This window comes from Canis lupus, chromosome 34 (genome assembly GCF_003254725.2).
Source record: "Canis lupus dingo isolate Sandy chromosome 34, ASM325472v2, whole genome shotgun sequence".
Classification (NCBI taxonomy): Eukaryota; Metazoa; Chordata; class Mammalia; order Carnivora; family Canidae; genus Canis; species Canis lupus.
This window is the reverse complement of record NC_064276.1, coordinates 531654-548450: the sequence shown is the minus strand read 5'-3', so window position 1 is coordinate 548450 and position 16797 is coordinate 531654. Positions and strand designations below refer to the sequence as shown.

The following is a 16797-nucleotide window of genomic DNA, read 5'->3' as shown; positions in this document are numbered from 1 at the left end:
GTTACTGCTTCAGTTTGTATGACCACAAAGAAAGAACTGACTGGCATTCAGCAAAAACTACACTCAGCAAATTATACCCTTCTAAAAGAAACAAAATATTTTATAATAGTTTGCCAGAAATATAATGCCATTATAAGAAAAGGCTGTTGGCTAAGCCTCTCATTGGTCACTGTAAGTAATCATACTTTTGAGTAAAACTATTGGAATGCTAATCTAAAGTTTTCAGTATTTGAAAGACTAAGATTGCACCATTTAAGGTAATGCTGGCTAGCTAGACTTTGTAACATTTGAATGTAGACCATAAGCCAAGAAGCCTGAGGTCAAAATTAGACATCTATCTAAATTATTTAGGATAACAGAAGACAAAGGCAGTAGCTGTTCTGAAGTCTGTCTTATCACTTGGTTGAGGACAGATTGCAGTCACCCACAAAGGTACAGATAGGTTGCTCCAGAATATTTTGTTTTTAAAAATTTTATTTATTTATTTATTTAAATAATCTTTATATCCAGTGAGGGGCTGGAACTCATAACCCTGAGATCAAGAGTCTCAGGCTCTACTGATTGAGCCTGTCAGGTGCCCCACGCTCCAATAATTTTTTTCCAGAATAATTTTTAAAAAGATTTATTTGTTTATTGTTAGGGCAAGAGAGAGCGAGCATGAGTGGGAGGGGTGGGGGGGGAGAGAGAGAGAGAGAGAGAGAGAAAGAGAGAATCCCAAGCAGACTGTGTGCTGAGCGTGGGGCCTGATGGAGGCTCAGTCTCACAGCCCTAAGATCAGACCTGAGCCAAAACCAAGAGCCATCCAGGTGCCCCTAGAAAACACTTTAAGTAGACCTTCAGTGTGTCTCAAACCTGATTGAGGTTTAAGGTCTAGTTAATTGCTGTTCCTGGATATTCCTTAGTCTGAGACTTCTTCCCTCCTTTAAAGATTAGAAAAACAGGAAAGAAATTAGCATGTTGCTAATTAAAAGGGAAAATACCGAATATCAAAGCACAGGGTTTTAGTTTAGTTTTGCTTTGTTTTCCACATATAAATGAGAAGTGTGTGTCTCTGTGACTCCTGCCCTTCTCTGGTGGTCAGTATAAATAGAAAGCCAAAAACTATCTGTACATTTTGGCTGTCTTCTGAGAATACAGTATAATGCTGCCAATATAACCAGCAGCAAACACCAGTAGCTCTGATAAAGCTTAGGTAGGGTCCCTGCAGGAAAGTGAAACAAAGAAGTGTTTCTGCTAATAACTCCAGCATCACTAAGGTATAGATAATATCATGTACTTTTTAGAAAGATGCACTTTGGGATCCCTGGGTGGCGCAGCGGTTTAGCGCCTGCCTTTGGCCCAGGGCGCGATCCTGGAGACATGGGATTGAATCCCACATCGGGCTCCCGGTGCATGGAGCCTGCTTCTCCCTCTGCCTGTGTTTCTGCCTCTCTCTCTCTCTCTCTCTGTGACTATCATAAATAAATAAAAATTAAAAAAAAAAAAAGAAAGATGCATTTTATGATGCTGCTGATTTATGGGAAAATCAGGTCCTGTTGTTCTTGGTCAATCTTGACCTAATACCCTGGTGGCCGTGGGTTTAGTGGGTTGCATATGAGCAGTTACATGTACAGCTTGGCATGTATATTCAGGGCCTGATGTGGTTAAGGCTCATTTGGTTGCTGGAGCAACATGGGGAGTTTATTGTATGGGAGCCCCTCAGTCAAGCTGGTGGAGGCAGTGGCTTCGCCCTCCTCTGGAGGAGCTGGCAGTGGAAACTGGAATAGCTACTCTGAGTTTGTCTGCTTCCTGTTTCTTCCTGCTTTCTCTGTCCACCCAGCCGACTTCACCGTCACTCTGTGGAAGGAGCTGGACTAGCAGCTCGAAGCAGTTGGTATCTATGGTCAGGGGCGTACAGGGGGCTGCCACCTGAGCCCGTGCCCAAGAGAAGGTTCTGCTGTGAAGCATAGCGTCCCCTCATTAAGAGCCTGTTTGTAGGTGACTTTCTAAAGATACCCTCCAAACGGGGAGATCAGAAAGCCAAATAAGTAACAGAGTGCTTAGAGTAAGAGTAGGCTGCAGACCCATGAACTTGGTTGGGGAAAAAAATTCATCCCATCTCTATTTTCAAAGCTTTCCAACTAAATACAGCATATTTTCTTCCATAATGAATGTAATGCGGTACTTCTGGCAGTACCTGTGACATGTCTCCAGTGGATATCATGGATGTTTTCAAATTCTGTTCTAGATACTGCATATTTCAAAGTATTGTTATGCTCATCACTACTTCAAAATTAATAGTAGTTACTAGACTGCTAGGTCTTTTTACTTAATGTAAAGAAACAAATACTTTAAAATCTTTTTGATAACTTTAAAAAATGGTTTTTCTGTGTAAGTTTCTTTATGCATTTAAAAAGAATATTCTTTTTTTTTTTAAAGATTTTATTTATTTATTCATGATAGTCACACAGAGAGAGAGAGGCAGAGACACAGGCAGAGGGAGAAGCAGGCTCCATGCACCGGGAGCCCGACGTGGGACTCGATCCCAGGCCTCCAGGATCGTGCCCTGGGCCAAAGGCAGGCGCCAAACCGCTGCGCCACCCAGGGATCCCCTAAAAAGAATATTCTGAGAAGAGGTCCATTAAGTTTCTCCAGCTGCCACTAGTTAGAAATACGGTACTCCTAAAAAATTGCTAGCTGTAATTGAGACTACAGTGTTCTTCTGATGGCTGTCAAGATTCAGATGTTTAATTGAACACCAATAAAAAATAAATTTATTATTAAAAAAAAGATTCAGATGTTTTCTAGAAAGAGTTCTCCAATTTCTTTCCAATTTTCCCTGTTCTTAAGAGTCCTTTTTCCCTTTTCACAATTCTTATTAGTTCCTTTGATCTTTTAAGATCTAGTAATAGATTACATTTCTTGTTTGTCCTTTGCAGAAGTTGTATATTCTTTGGAGCTGAGGATTCTAGAAAATTACAGTATTTCTTTTTCCTTTTTTTTTTTTTTAAGATTTTATTTATTCATGAGAGACAGAGAGAGAGAGTCAGAGACAGGCAGAGAGAGAAGCGGGCTCCATGCAGGGAGCCTGATGCGGGACTTCATCCTGGGACTTCAGGATCATGCCCTGAGCCAAAGGCAGACACTCAAACACTGAGCCACCCGGGCATCCCCAGTATTTCTTTCTAAACATTTTATTTAACTTTATTTAGTAGGCTCCATGTCCACACAGGGCTTGAACTCACCACGACGAGATCAAGAGCTACATGCTCCACTGAGCCAGCCAGGTGCCTTGGATTAATAAAGTTCAGAGATAGACCAGGATAAAACTAGATCTTGGAACACTACCTCACGGTATTGTGGCAAGATCTGTTTTACAAGCCTGTGTGTCTCAAGATTAGGTATGATGAAGAGAGTTTACTTAACTGTTCCAGGTATTTTATTTTATTTTATTTTATTTTATTTTATTTATTTTATTTATTTTATTTATTTTATTCTATTTTATTTATTTTATTTATTATTTTATTTTTTTGTTCCAGGCATTTTAAATAAAACTAATTTTATCACAATGAAAAGTACATGAATATTTAAAAAACTCCCCCCTAAGGATAATGTAGCCTGTCTGTCATGTAGTGTGCTATCAATCCTTTTAGCATGAGCTTAGCATAATTTAGAGTCATGATAATATAGAGGATACTTAGTGGTCTAACAGTGTGCTAGATTGGGGGAGAAAAAGCTCATGAAGGAAAAGTTCACAGAATGTCACGTTATGGTAAAAGTCTCTTTTTGCATCAGAAATACTGATTGTGGGACGCCTGGGTGGCTCAGTGGTTGAGCAGCTGCCCCTGGCTCAGGGTGTGATCCCTTGTCTCAGGATCGAGTCCCACATCAGGCCTCCCTGCCTGGAGCCTGCTTCTCCCTCTGCCTAGGTCTCTGCCTTTCTCTCTCTGTGTCTTTCATGAATAAATAAATAAAATCTTAAAAAAAATACTGATTGTGAAGACTCTCTGGAGGTTCATGCATTTTAGGATAATAAATATCAAGCATAGTTCTTACTTAGAAATATAACTTGTTATAAAATACGGATTAAAAGTTCCCCTTCATGCTTTTAGAGATGGTTTTAAGGTTTAGTGATGTTGAACCTTTCAAAAATAACATTTTTTACTTAGTGCCAAGTAAGCAGAGAGAGCCAAAACATTTAATTCTTCTTTAAAGTGTAATCACTTGATGGGGTGCCAGGGTGGCTCAGTCAGTTAGGTGGCCAAATCTTGATTTTGGCTCGGATCATGGTCTCAGGGTCTTAAGATCGAGGCTTGAGTCTGGCCCTGGGCTGAGAAAGGAGCCTGATCCTCTCCCTGCCACTGCTCTTGCTCTCACTCTCAAAAAAAAGTATAGTCACTTGAAATTTGAGTTTTAAGTCTCATCTTTATGGCGATTGGACAGTTTATGCCCATTTTTACAGGGTTGATATTAGATATATTCACTTTATGAATGCAGTGGTTACCTGAGACACTGACCATTAAATTTAGTTTTTGGGGCAGCCCAGGTGGCTCAGCGGTTTAGCACCGCCTTCAGACCAGGGCCTGATCCTGAAGTCCCGGGATCCAGTACAACATCGGGCTCCCTGCATGGAGCCTGCTTCTCCCTCTTCCTGTGCCTTTGCCTCTCTCTCTCTCTCTCTCTCTGTGTCTCTCATTAAATAAATAAAATCTTAAAAAAAAAAAAAAATGTAGTTTTCACAAGGGTGCCCGGCTTGGTCAGTCTCTGGAGTATAGGATTTTTTTTTTTTTTTTTTTTTTTTTTTTTGGAGTATAGGATTTTTGATTTCAGGGTTGTGAGTCTGAGCCCCACGTTGAGTGCAGAGATTATTTAAAAATAAAATCTTTTTAAAAAAGTTTAGTTTTCATAAGAGTATTTTTAGATAGGCACAACCAGCCCATTCAGGGTGCTTTGTTTCTGTGTACCACTTTCTGTACCATGACTGTGCCCTGAGATTGGAGAGATCTGTGAGGCAGATAATTTATTCTGGAACTCATTTGCATGATGAAACAACTTTTATCAATAAATTGCCATGTTTACATTTTGTTTTCAGTGGCTTATACTTCACAAGTTCAAAGGTCTCAAAGTTTAAAGGTCACATTTTAATTTTTTGGTAAATGTCATTTTTTAATTGAAGTAGACGTACAATGTTATATCAGTTTTATATGTATGATATACTGACTTAATTTTGTACATTACTCGGTACTTACCATGGAAAGTGTGGTCACTACATTTTAATTTTTTTGTTAGTAACTGGAATAAAAACATTTTTATTATGAAAAACATAGATCTTTTTAATGCCATGCATTTCAGGTATTTGTGTGAATTTCATGTTAATTCTTGGTATTTGACTGCCCTGAAATATGCAAACACTAGCATTGCACCTTCCTTACGAGCTGCTGCCTAGAACCTGGAGATTTGAACATCCTAGGATTCTGACATTTTTCAGCATGCTACTACCTCTGGTTTACTAGCAAAAGGAAAATTAAAAAGTGGAATACAGCTAATGGAGCAGGAGAGGAAGAGATAGGAAAAAAGAAGAGAAAGAAGGTGAATATTGCGGGACTAACTGGCTTCCCTCTCTTGGCTGGGACCCGCCACTCCCTGGAGAACAGAATTGCTCCTGTCTCCACTGAGAGCCCTCCTATGACTCAAGTCACTGGGGTTGGGCACGTAGGAGTTTTTCTTCCTCTTGATTGCACTTTATTACCTCTTGAGTATTTTGGCGGCATGAAGGAGGAGCTGCTTTGCATCTGTATGTAAATGTAAGTCTTTCCCTGGAGTTTCCACAGGCCCATTATTGCAGATTAAAAGTGAAAACTCAAATCAGCCCTGGCTGTACCATGGCTTGGCTCTGTTTCTAACCCACTGTGAGGATTTTATCAATGTTGTCTTCTTTTTTCCATTCTGTTTATAGTATTTAATATACATGTAATATTGTAGATTGCCTCTTACTGTGTGTGGCTTGTTTTTATTTTCATTTTTTACAAACACTCCTACCCTTTGATTTTCCTAGTACATGAAGGAATTCTTCATTTCCCTACTTTTTCTAAACCATTGTTCCCTGAAACTGCTGCTTTTAGGGCAGAGATTTAATCTGTCCTTTATTGCTCTATATTTGCCAACAGGAGCAGTGAGTTGTATGTGTGGTGGTGCTAAGACCACACAGCGAAGGCTTTCTTGTGCTGCCAGAGATCGAAAGGGAGGTAGGTCATTACAGGTGATACTTCGGCACAACAATGCTGCCACTTAAAAGTATAGAGAAAATGAATAATATTCATATTGACTAATGTTATTGCTAAGATTCAACTTTAGAAACCCTAAGGTGATCACCTTGTGCTCTGTGGTGTGGTTAAAATCCCATGGTCCTGCTTGATGTTTAAAAGGGGACAGGTGTTGTCATCAAATGTTGATGCTTTCTTAGCTCGACATTTTTTATTTGGTAGGTTGACCTTATGGTCTAAATAGAGATGCTTCTGAGACTGAATAAGGGTGTTACTGATAATTATTTTGGAACAATAGGTGTCAACTGGAACTATCCCTGTAGAACCAGAATATATGCTCACTTAGTGACCACAGTTTTGTAATTTCTGTATACAGAGGCTAAGAGTCTTGTTAAGATAGTCATGACTCCCAATGATAAGTGTTTCGTGGCTCATTCCTAACTTAGATAAAATGATATTTGATTCAGTATTGGACACATAAAGGCATTGACAATTGGCCAAGCAGAATAGTCAGAAGAGATGATGCTGAGTCAGAACTCCTGTCAATAGTGGTCTGTTTTTAAACAGACGTAGAGTACATTCTGAGATCCTCCCTCCGCCCCCTGCCACGCCCCAGCCCCCAGCTCGAGTGGTTGAATTGCCCATTTTATATGTGAGCTAAGTGTGACTTGAGCAGTGAATCAGGATTTGTCAACACTCAGGACCTGGCATGCATCCTACCCTTCTTTACATGAACTCAGAAGGGGGTCTTTGTGCTACCCTCTCTCTCCCTAATCACAGAAGGGTGGTGAAAAAGGCTTTTTGATTGCATTCTTGTTTTGAATGAGTGAAGTTATTCTTGTCAGAGGCAGAGAGCCCCCTCCTGGCCAGCGGCCCTCGAGATCCCCCCCCCCCCAAGTGACTCTGGTGTCCCAGGATGAGGGGAAAATCCTCTTCAGCAGCTAGATTCCCTGAGTAGAACCCCCCACAACTGCTTCACTGAACGTTAGAGCACTTGCTCTGTACTGGATCTTAATTTTAAGTTCTGTAATGTTAGGTTAAATGCCTTTTTAACCGCCTTAAAATAAAAATATATTCTTTCTACTTTTTCTGTGCTCTAATATAAGCACTTATGTAAATCAGAAGTAGTAATATGTGTTAAAACATATCTTCTTAAAATCTGGAATTTTGCACTTGATTTTGGGAGGTATATTAATGTTAAAATAACCATTAACTGTAATATAGTTGTAGTCAAGCCTGTATAGTCCCTGGTTTTCTGGTGCAGCCTCTTGAAATAACCTAGATAAAAAGCTAGTTACATGCTGATATTTTCAGTCTGTGTGGCCTGAATTTCCAAACTGATCATTACATACTGCCTGGAGCTTTCTATTCTCATTGGATTAAAAAAGATTATTTTGAAAGGAATGGGGCAAAGAAGATAACTTGAGTTTGCCACTCTGTTTTCTTTAACTGTGCTAAGAGTATTCAGTTACATGAAATCCGTTAGTACTTTTACCTAAATAAGGCTTGTTTGCTTTAAAAAAACAAAAAAATCCCTAAATTGGACTTTGTTAAGAATCTCATTTTTAGCTTAAAGAAAAATCTCAGAGGTAGGACATGTTGGACCTGTCTGATCTTTAAATGTAAGAATCCAGATAGTTTTCATTTTCTTCTAAAATCTATTGAGTTGGCTAATCTTTCTGCCTATGCTAAAATAAATACTTTTGTCCAGTGAAATATTCAGAAAAAAAAACTAAGGTGTAAAAAAAATGCAAGAAAATAGCATTGATATGCACTCTCTTTTAGAATCTTCCTTGGTTCCATTATATGAATTATGGAAAAAAATTGATAGTGGAACCTTACAATGCATATTTTAGTTAGATTCTTCTATCATGTCTCAGTCTCTTTCTGTTTGTAGGATGTGCAGCTAACATTACAGCCTTTTACTGAGTAATAAAGGCATAGAATGAATGTTGATATTTCTGTAGATACCAGTTTATTCTTAGATGCCTTGAAAAGTGTGAGAGGACTGGAAAGGAGACAGCCTCTCAGACACTGGCCCAGGTGAGATTGTGTTAGTGCTTCCCTAAAGGTTGGTTTAGGCATTTGTTGAAACTGAAGGTGTGGAGCGCCACTCCAGGCTTTATGGACCCTGCGGGACAATGAGATGTGTCGTGCGAGCCTGGGAGCTCATTAGCCGTCCCCGTTTACTGTCCTTAGCTCCCAGGGATCCTGGTACTGGCCTTAGCACACCACATTCATCCTGTGATCAGTCCAGCCTGAGCATCTCAGATGAACTTGTGAAGGGCTGTGGGCAGGCCTGTGATCAGGCGTGGAGAGTTTCTGGGCCAGGTGGTCCTTGAGATGGAGCATAGGACCGCTCCCATGGGGCACAGATCAATAGTTGCCAGAAATCCCCTCTTGAGGGCCATTTCAGCACACTAGAAACACTTCGGCTCCCTCTTCCTTACTTTGCTTTAGACCAATGTTGGGAGTAAAGACAAGTTAGAGGATTTTAGCCGTGAGTCTGAGTGGATAGATAGCAGGCGTAGTAGGTGGGCACAGGGCAAGAACAGGGAGTGGGAAGAGAGGCTGTTGTGTTCTGGCTCTGCGGGACCAGGCATATTGGCATGGTCACTGCTGTTTCCCGAGCACGTGCTCTGTGTAGGGTGAGGGACCAGGTTCTGCGGCTGTGTTTCACATCTGTGTGGAGCCCCTGATGAGCCTTTTATGTACATTATGTCATTCGTGCCTCCCATCTTCCTCTCCTGTATGGATACTGTCATTCTCTTCATTTTATTGGTAAGAAGTCGTATAACGCAAGGCTCAGAGACATTAACATGCTGAATTTGCCAAAGGCCGTGACGCAAGGAAGTGTGGACATGTTGGGATCTAGAACTGGCTCAGTCTGACTCCAGAAGCTTTACTGTGTTCTTTTTCTGGTACTGTGTTGCCTTCCTCAAATTTTAGTGTTTTCTTCCTGCTAACCTATTGATTGTGGGATGTGTGTGAAGAGGTTCAACCAAAGTTTATGGGTAAAGGATACATACCTGGAGTTTCCAGCCTGGGTAAGGTGGTGCAGAGAGGAGAAGATTCTGAGTGTAGAGCAGATGGGGTTGAAGGGAGCAGTGGAACTGCTGGGGCTGGGGAGTGGAAGCGGGCCTAGCAAGGCAGATCCCTCCCCCCCGTGACTTTACTTCACCAGCACCTGGCCCTGGAGCTGAACATCCTTCCTGGCGGGGACTGGCTGGCAGGTGTGATCGCTGGAGGCAGGTGTGTGCCAGGTGGGGACACAGGCATAGCGTGGTGCTCACGGTGAGGGGAAGCAGAGGGAACTGACAGCCAGCGTCACAGAGCACATTTGGGACACTCCACAGCACAGGAGAAGAACATGGAAGGGGAAATTCTTTCTGGGGATTTACCTTATTCATGATATATATCAGGGGTGTCTAGTTTTGCCAGAAATGTCTTTTGGTTCTTGAACTCTGGACTGTGTGTGCATTTTTATAATTACAGCCTTTTAGGGAAAGTTATCCAGTTTTGGCTTCGTTTTAAAAAAATCTGGTTTTCTCTTTTCGGTTGTATTTTTAATGGTTTTCAAGGGTGCATGATGGTCATGCAGTTTAAAGATTAACACGTGAGCTGAATTTTCACGGAAAGGGGCCTTGAGAGGTTTCTTGTGGCGTGGGGCAATGGAGACAGTGAATAGAAATGCTGGACTCAGAGTTGGTAAAGTGCAGTATGTGGAGCAGGTTTCTTGATCCCCAAGCAGGGAGCACCCCCATGACGTGGGGCAGCCTCATCCTTTCTGTGGACCCAAGGTCTGGAGCTCAGTACTCAGAATTCCCGCCGCAGACCAGAGAGATGCCTTCCAGCTTGCAAGGGAAGACACCCCTAAACAGAAGCATAACCTTTTCTTTTCAGTCCCCTTGTCCCTCCAACTCAACACTCATTGGAAGTTGGAATCTCTTTCTCCACAACTTCTCTTGATTCTAGTTCTGGCCAGTGATACCCAAGGGTTTGGAGCCGTGAGAGCTCTTTTGCTGAGCCTTTGAAGCGTGTGAAGATAGTGAGCAGGTCCTGGCCTCATGCTCTTTGTGTAAACACCCACACTGTCCTGCACTGTATCCCAGAAGCTCCCACACTTTGCACCGAGGTGGGTCACAGGATCCCAGGTCGGACTGCTCCCATTAGTTCCTGTCGGAGCTCTGGCTCATGGAACTCTCCAGAATGCCCAGTGTTTTCTGTCTCTACATTTCCTTCTTTTCCACCCAGGTCCTTCCTGACTTTGTATGTAAGAAATATGTATCTTGAATGTAAATGTAACTTCGCACATATCATTGAATTTCATCTTCTTTCAGTTATTCCTGTACAGATCATTGGATAGTATTTTTTTTTGCCCGATGGAGCTGTGATTTCCCTGAGAACTGGGACTCTTCTATCTTGATATCTGTCACTGCCAGCATGTTCCAGGGAGAGAGCCCCAGAGGGGCCGTCCGTGACATGTATAGGCACCTGCTGTTTGCTGTTCTCTCTCCCTGCATCAGGGTCTGTGAGCAGTGGGACATCCATCAGCTGACCCCTTTGACTCCTGCCGTACCATCTTTGACCAAAACAGGATTTTGATCCTGTGGATCTTGTTATCAGTCCTGAGATTGCCTGATGGAGATGCTTTTAGCTTTGGGGCAAATTTATATCTGATAGAAAACCTTGTAGAGCTTGGATGGAATAGTGAAATTTTCAAAGTGAGGAGACAGTCATTGTTCTAGAGGTGATTGGTGTGTCAGGTACAATGCAGTTCCTTCTCACTTGCCCCTAGGGAGGGCTAATAAAAAGCTCCCTTGTAATAGGATATGATTAAATGGTAGTATAAATTCTTTGCCTTAATTCTGATAAAGATTGAAGTATAAAAATTAGTGAGAAATTTACATGTAGGAGCTTGGTTTGTGAGAAAATAGCACCAATTAGAAAGGACAGTATTAAATATTAAACTTTATGTCCTTTTCTCTATGATTAAATATTCCTTTATTTGAACAAAACTCCCCAACCCTGACCCTAAATAATTAAAAAGAGAAAAAAAAAAACACCTCAATTCATCACATCTACTTAACTACTAGTCTTTTTTTCCCTCTTTTTTCCCTCCACAATGGCATCAGTTTCAAACTTGGTGGAGCAGAACTCCCCTTCTCGTTTGCTGATGGCACCACCAGGACACACAGTTATAACTGTGGCCACTCCCGGCTGCACCGTTCAGTGTCTTTGGAGGGTTGTTGGAGAACCGGGTCCTTGGGGACGCTGCAACTTCATCTTAGACAAACGGTGGCTGTTTCACTTTGAATACATTTGTTTTAAAAAAAATACTACCCAAGAGGATATGGCTTGTAACGGAAAGATGGAGCCCCCAAATTAAAAAATACACAGTTCTTCATCCAGCTTTCTGTGTGCTCTGTGGTTTGTTAGTGAGGACTGCTCATTGACCTTGACTTCAGAGTCCTTAAGCCAGACGGGCGGTCGTCCCAGAGCATACCGTTCATTCGGGTAGCTGGGTTCCAGGTATACTAAAAATCCAGCCAGTTGCTAACTGAATGCTTCACAGACTTCATCCTTTGGGAATTTTGAGATGTTTTTGTTAAAAGAGCTTTGCTGCTCACCTTAGCAGCAGTAACAGTGTTTGGGGAGTTGAAAAGAATACTGCGCACTGTCCCCTCAGCAGAAAGACAACTAGCAGCTACTGGAGATGCTGTGCCCTATGGCTGTGAGGCTGTCCCCTGCTCCATGGCCTCTGTCCAGTCTTTGGATCACAGAGCTTCGATGCTGCAAGGTGCCTTTCACTGTCGTCTGATCTCAAGGCGCTTGTTGTTGAGGCTTTGAACTTATGATTTTTGTCACGTTGAGAAAACTGTTATGTATCAGTGTCCTGAAACATGTTGTAATTTGCTTAATATTAGCTCTCTATTATTCAGGAATTCATTGCTTTGGAGGAGTCTTCCTTCCCTTGCTGTTTATGTCCTCCTACGATTAACACATGGGTGTTAGAGGAAGATTCCATCTTAGTATCGCGTAAATACTCCTGAAATAAACTTCTGTTGTAAAACACATCCTCTCATGGTTCTTTTCAGTCCCTGTTGTATGTGGAAAGTTTCTTGGTGTTTCAGGAAAATACTTAAGTTCGGTTAGTGGGAGTGACAGTGGACACTTTGTGGGTCAGTTTTCATCCTGCATTTTGACACTTTTCAAGCAGTACTGTGCTGTACCTGTGATTTCTAGGTTTTTCTGCATCACTTGTCATCTTCCTGGTTATTAATCACTTTTGCTGTTCTGACTCCTGACCAAAGATCAGACTCATCCTGTGAGTAGCCTGCTTTCATTGGGCAGCCTATTAAGTGTGGCACCTGCACCGGACCTGGGTGGCGGGGTTTGCTGGTGCCTCCATGTGCAGGATCCATTCCAGCCCCCAGTGGCTCACAGACATGGACCCCAGTACTGAGTAATGTGCATTACAATCTGTTTGTGGCAGTGTACCCTGTAGCCTATGTTCAGCATTTTTATTTCATAAGGCTTCTTTGGAATTTAAAATATTGTAATTTTTTTTCTGACTGTTGGGTCTTGGGTTTTGAGTGTATGATTGCAAAAACACCTAAGGGGTCATAGATGTTGATGAGCTTTAGTGAAATGACAAATACAGACTTGGAAGAGGGAAAGATCATTTGTTTAAAGCCAGTAGTGATAATTATTTGTAGAAGTTGTGGTGATTTTCATCATGATTTAAAAATTATGAGCTGCTTTTGGCCCATATACTTAAAAGATCTTACCAGTGTTTCAGTACATAGGGTTTTTTCACTTTCGATTCCTATAGTTGAGACTTTCATGGCTCTAATCATTGGGTCATTGTTGTGAATTCCAATGTTTATAAAACTTATTGTAAACATTTATCAATGCTTTTATCTGCCCAGTATCTATCTGTATCCGTATCTGAGGTGATGATGAGTAGCTGTGTACCGTAACTGAAATCTTTGTATCTTTCAATAGAGATGTTTATCTAATGCATTAGTATTCTCTTCTCTCCCAATAAAAAGCTATTATTAAAGATTTAGTGTATCCTACATTCTATAGCATTCTTAGTCAAAGAGATAAAAAATTGATTTGTTGAAATGATTGTGCTGGAAAGAAGAATGAAGCAATCTGTGTAACCCAGCCCTGGAGATGATTCTCAGGCAGATGATCAGTAGACCCTGGAGTGGAGGGACTGTGTGTGTTTGTATGGGTAACTGGGGTGACTGGATTTCCTAGAGTACAAGTGGACTGCCAGATCTCAAAGGGGCATGGTAGTCATTTTGAGAGACTGCGTTCAGAGCACATGGATCTTCCCGCCTTTTCCCCATAAAATAAGGGCTCTCTTCTCTCTGCCATCTTATCCATCCTTTTCTCTCTGTCCTTCCCCCTAAAAGGACTAATAATAATGAGTGTTCTCAAACTTTAAGCCAAAGCAAAACAAAGTTATGGAGGATTATGGGAGAGCTTGATCCTGTTGTTTCCTTCCAAATTGAATCCTGAAGACTAATGACATCAACTGAAAAATAATTACATAAAAACATTGACAGTGCACGCCCTTCCAAGTCCTAAGTGGGATAGATGTTCTGTTCTTGGCGGACCAGCTCTTGTGAACAACTGAAAGACATGGTCAGTATAAAATTACTAAACATGCAGTGAGAACAGGTGTGCTGGGCTCTGAGCAAGCTCATCGGCCCAGATGGGCCACCACACCCTGGTGGAGTACTGTGCACACCTGGCTCTGTGCTACCTGCCTTCCATGGGCACCTGCCTTCCACCCTGTGCCTTACGTCCCCCTCATGTGCACCTGTCCAGGTGCATACTTGCCTTGCATGTGCACCTGCCCTCGTGTGTGCCGGCCCCCTCCTGTGTGTACTTGCTGCTCCTGACTCCCTTGCACACCTGCCCCTGTGCATACCCCCTGACACATGCACCTGCCCCCATGCCTACTTGCCTGCTGAGCTCATGGCTGCAGAGACAGCCTCCAGACTGAGGAGCCGAAAGGATTTGGTATTACTGTTCTGAAGCGCCTAGGAAAGGGTGAAGAGGTGCTAAGAGATACATGGAAATAATGATTGGGAGAACATGGGGGGAAGGACCAAACTGATGGGAAGGTGACCTCTAAGCTCCATGGGGAAATTTTATTTATTTATTTTTTTTTATTTAATTTATTATGGGGAAATTTTAAAAAATATTTGAAAGATGATTTCATTAGAAGTAAACTTGCCTGAATTTGCTAATTCATGACATGTTATTTTCATAACAAATTTAAATGAAGCATTTTCTTATGGCCAGTTGCAAATAAGATGTAGCCTTAACTTTTGCCAGGTAAGTTTTTAATCCTTGCTTTTAATATCACTAACATTTTATGTTGCCTTGTCTAAAATTATGAATGTATATTAAGCACTTTATGGCTAGTAATAGAATTTTTAACAGGAGATATAATTGTCTCCAGTGTTTATTTGATGGCTTATAAGGATTGTTCATAGTTCTTTTTTTTTTTTTAAGATTTTATTTATTTATTCATGAGAGACAGAGAGAGAGAGAGAGGGAGAGAGAGACAGGCAGAGGGAGAAGCAGGCTCTGTGCAGGGAGCCCGACATGGGACTTGATCCCAGGTCCCCAGGATCACGTCCTGGGCCGAAGGCGGCGCTAAACCGCTGAGCCACATTGCTCAGGGCTGCCCTGTTCATAGTTCTTTAAATTGTTTTTTTCCTACTGGTGATTTGAGTTAGTGAAGGGTACATTGGTGTTTCACTTATATTTGACATATTGTATTTGGAATGCTTTGACAGGATTAAACGAAATTATGGATAGTTGGGGAATAATTTCATAGTCTTGAGTATACATCTGTAGATAATCTGACTGCAACATGCAGATCTGTCTTGTTCCTCTTACAAATGGGTTCATTTCTGTCATTTATAAAGTTAGACAACGGTTACTTCCTTGGTGATTCCTTGAAACTTCTGTAACCTTCACTGATGAATAGACCCCTTATTAGGTGGTAGACATGGGGAGTGTGAATTTTTTCTTCTTTCAATCAGAGGAGACTGTTTTGCTGTTCAGGGTATTTCAGCCTGGGAAGAACTGCTGGAAAAACTGATTCCTAGTTGTGCCCTAGTAAATGCTTTCAAAATATTTTTTTAGGCAGCTTGGGACCAGGGAGTGTTGAATAGCTTGTTAAACAGATTTTTAAGAGGTAGAACCAATTAGCACTACTGAGTAGGGTTTAAATGTTGACTAGATTCATGAGACTATGCTGGAAAATAAATTGCAAACTTGAGTTAAGTGTGACATTTTAAATACGCCTTTGGTCCTTAAAAATCACTTTTCCTGAGCTGGAGATGAACCAGCTTCTCTCTTGTTTTTCTTGCCTAGTCACCAAGCTTTAGAGCACCAGGCTGGCCCCCTCAACACTCAAACATATTCCTTTTTTAGAAATAAAAGTACCTGGCCTCTATGATACATAATAGTGAGTCATCCAGTGGATATTAGAGAACTCTAAAAACATGCTTCAAGATAAGTTTTTCATGTTGTTCCAGAGCACAGTCTAAATTTGGACTCCTTTGAAATTGAAGTAAAAGGTTGTATCCTTGGTGTCCTGGTGGAACATTCTGGTTGGTGGTTCTCTGTATTGCCGTGTAGCGGGCAGGGTCACCCTCACCTGGACGGAGGCACTTGGGTTTACTTGCATTTAGTTATAAAGTGGTGGCCTATCATCTGTATGTCAGTAACCAGCGTCTGCTGTCTGAGACTCTTGGACCTAGAGACTCCCAGCTTTGTTATGCCAGTGTGAGCCAATACTGCTTTCATGCTGGGTAAAATCTATGGTTAAAGTTGTATATGAATGTTTAATAATATTTGAGCAAATTGGAGCATGAGTGCTTGGTAGTAGCAAGATGTCTACCAAGATGTGGGGAAGTCATGAGATGAAAGTTACTTGGCCAGAGCAACCTAACTTGATGAATGGGAACTCCATAGTATTTTATGGGATGCCAGTTTTGGTCTTTCTTATGTGTCTAATTACAATGTCAAAATACAAGAAGTTGGTAAGTCCCGGAATGTATTATACCCCTGTTTCTACCCCACCATTTCAAAATGCAGTGTATAGTATTTAGCAAGGACTGCAGACATGCTGTCCAACAATTAGTAGGAGCAGGAAGGAGTTTTAAGAAAAAGTAAAAGTTACCAGGTGGTTTTTGTTGGTGGTTGAGGCCCTAGGTGCAAAGAGAATTGCCATTCTTGCTGTGTTACTGTGAGATTGTAAATATTTGTGTCATGAACTTTGTTTAATTCACTTTTATTGCCTGCAGTCCTTGGCACTATATCTGGCATGTAACTGGCTCTTGGTTGTGGTGTACCTTTGAATCTGTTTTTAAAAACATTGTACCCAAGAGTGTATATAGCACAGTCAATGCTATTTAATCCAAGCAAATTGTGTTTCTTTCGTTGTTAGAATTTTTGAATTTATGAAGAAAAAAATGGGCATTAGGATTTGCATTTGAATTTTTATTTAAAATGGATT

General features: G+C 41.3%; 1 protein-coding gene and 1 long non-coding RNA gene across 7 annotated transcripts in view; both read left to right on the top strand.

Annotated features, from left to right (window-relative positions):
• Positions 1-16797, top strand: part of TRIO (trio Rho guanine nucleotide exchange factor) — a 354351-nt gene that overhangs the window by 26822 nt on the left and 310732 nt on the right. The window lies entirely within an intron of this gene.
• The window catches only part of LOC118353280 (uncharacterized), a 28614-nt gene continuing 16607 nt past the window's right edge, over positions 4791-16797 (top strand). For both annotated transcript variants that reach the window (XR_007408078.1, XR_007408079.1), the window contains exon 1: positions 4791-6224. This is a non-coding gene — a long non-coding RNA (uncharacterized LOC118353280). The remainder of the gene's footprint in view (positions 6225-16797) is intronic.